Below are 2,363 nucleotides of genomic sequence, written 5' to 3'. Positions count from 1 at the left end.
GATCAATATTAGTAGAATTTTGAGCTTGAAGAGTGATTGTTCCATCACCCACATGAAGTGTGAGTTCACTTATACCAACATCAATTATAGTTCTAGGAGTTGCAAAAAAGGGTCGTCCTAAAATCAAAGGTATGTTACTATCCTCTTCCATATCTAGAACAACAAAGTCTACTGGGTATATAAATTTATCGATTTTAACAAGAACATCTTCAATGATACCCCTAGGAAATCTAATGGTTTTATCAGCCAATTGAATGCTCATCCTAGTTTGTTTGGGTTTCCCAAGACCTAGCTGTTTAAACATTTTATAAGGCATAACATTAATTCTCGCCCCTAAATCAGCCAATGCATTATTCACGTTCAAACTACCAATCAAACAAGGAATCATAAAACTCCTTGGATCTTTCAACTTGTTGGGTAGCTTATTCTGTAGAACGGCTAAGCAAACTACGTTCAACTCTACATGTGACGCCTCATCCAACTTCCGTTTATTTGCTAAAAGCTCCTTTGGAAATTTAACTGCATCTGGCATCTACGAAAGAGCTTCAGTAAATGGTAAGTTAATGTGTAATTTCTTTAATAATTTAAGGAATTTACCAAATTATTCGTCTGTGTGGTCTTTCCTTGTTGCATTGGGGTATGGCGCACGAGGTTTGTACTCTTTACTTACCGGTTTTTGCTCATTGTGGTTCACCTCACCTTTACCTTTACTTGCCACAATTCTTTGCCTTGGTTCTGGTTCAGGTTCGATTACCCCTTCCTCATCTCGAGTGGTAATCACATTAAGTTGTTCCCTTGGGTTAGATTCAGTGTTACTTGGTAAGCTACCTTGTGGTCATTCAGAAATTAATTTGGCAAGTTGGCCTATCTAAGTTTCGAGCCCTTGGATCAACGCTTGTTGATTCTTAAGTGTTGTTTCGGTATCATGAAAACAAGTTTCTGACACCGAGATAAATTTCGTTAACATCTCTTAAAGGTTCGGCTTCTTTTCCTACTGGTAAGGTGGTTGTTGAAAACCTGGGGAATGTTGTGGCCTTTGATTTCCTTGACCACCCCACAAGAAGTTGGGATGGTTCCTCCAACCTGCATTATAAGTATTACTGTATGGGTTATTTTGAGGTCTAGAATTATTGTTACCCAACTATTGAACTTGTTTCTCCTCGGTGCTAGGGTTGAAGGATTGATATTCTGTGTGTACTCCTCCTCCATTTGAAGCGCACCTCATCACAGGATGTACCTGAGTAGAACCACACAAACCATCATCTTTTTATTTAAAAGTTCTACCTAATTTGATAGCAGAGTGACCGCGTCGAGGTTGAAAACACCGACTGTTTTTGTCGGCTTTGTTCTCATGACTTGCCACTGATAGTTATTCAGTGACATCTCTTCAATAAATTTGTAAGCCACTTCAGGTGTTTTGTTATTGATAGTCCCACCAACAGCTGCGTCGATAAGTTACCTCATTGAGGGGTTCACACCATTGTAAAACGTTTGAACCTGCAACCATAAAGGTAACCTATGGTGAGGGCACCTTCTCAATAGATCCTTGTATCTCTCTCATGCATCATAGAGTGTTTCTAGATCCATTTGCACAAAAGAAGAGATATCATTCCTCAATTTAGCCATTTTAGCCAGCAAAAAATATTTGAGTAAGAATTTTTTGGTCATTTGTTCCCAAATAGTGATTGACCCTCGCGGTAACGAGTTCAACCACTTTTTAGCTTTGTTTCTCAACGAAAAGGGAAATAACCAAAGGCGAATGGCATCATTAGAAACGCCATTGATTTTAAAAGTATCACAGAATTCTAGAAAATTTGCCAAATGAGTGTTTGGGTCCTCGTCCTGCAAACCATCAAACTGAACAAACTCTTGTATCATTTGAATCGTGTTAGGTTTCAGTTCAAAATCATTTGCAGCAACGCAGGCCTAACTATACTTGACTCAGTTCCTATTAAAGTAGGTTTAGCATAATCGTACATAGTGCGTGGAGCAGGATTCTGATTTACTAGATCAGCAGCAGTCGCAGGAGGTAGCGGATTTTCTTGATTTTCAGCCATCTCCTCAATTATGGTGAAAATATCTTTCTCTTGCTCTTCCTCTGTGTATCTTAAGCTTTGCCTTATTTCTCTTCAGTTTTTGCGAGCTGTGCGATTGATCTCATTGTCAAAAAGCAATGCCGACGGTTTTCTTCTAGTCATAAACTATAAAAACCTGTCATAAGGAAAAAGAAAATTTAGTAACAAAAATCAAAATAAAATTTAAATTGCAATAAAATAAATGTCTAAAGTAATAAAAATTAAGTGTTCCTAATATCTTAATTCCCTGGAAACGGTGCCAAAAACTTGATGTGAACAAATCGTGAT

At 37.9% G+C, this 2,363-nt stretch overlaps 1 non-coding gene across 1 annotated transcript; it reads left to right on the top strand.

Annotated features, from left to right (window-relative positions):
• The first annotated feature begins 1,513 nt into the window (after positions 1–1,513).
• On the top strand, positions 1,514–1,620 carry LOC128280007 (small nucleolar RNA R71). The gene has a single exon (XR_008270189.1). It is a non-coding gene; the product is annotated as a small nucleolar RNA R71 (small nucleolar RNA).
• The last annotated feature ends 743 nt before the right edge of the window (positions 1,621–2,363 follow it).

Source organism: Gossypium arboreum, chromosome 8, assembly GCF_025698485.1.
Source record: "Gossypium arboreum isolate Shixiya-1 chromosome 8, ASM2569848v2, whole genome shotgun sequence".
NCBI lineage: Eukaryota > Viridiplantae > Streptophyta > Magnoliopsida > Malvales > Malvaceae > Gossypium > Gossypium arboreum.
Note: the sequence above shows the minus strand (reverse complement) of the source record. Positions and strands in the feature narration are given on the sequence as shown.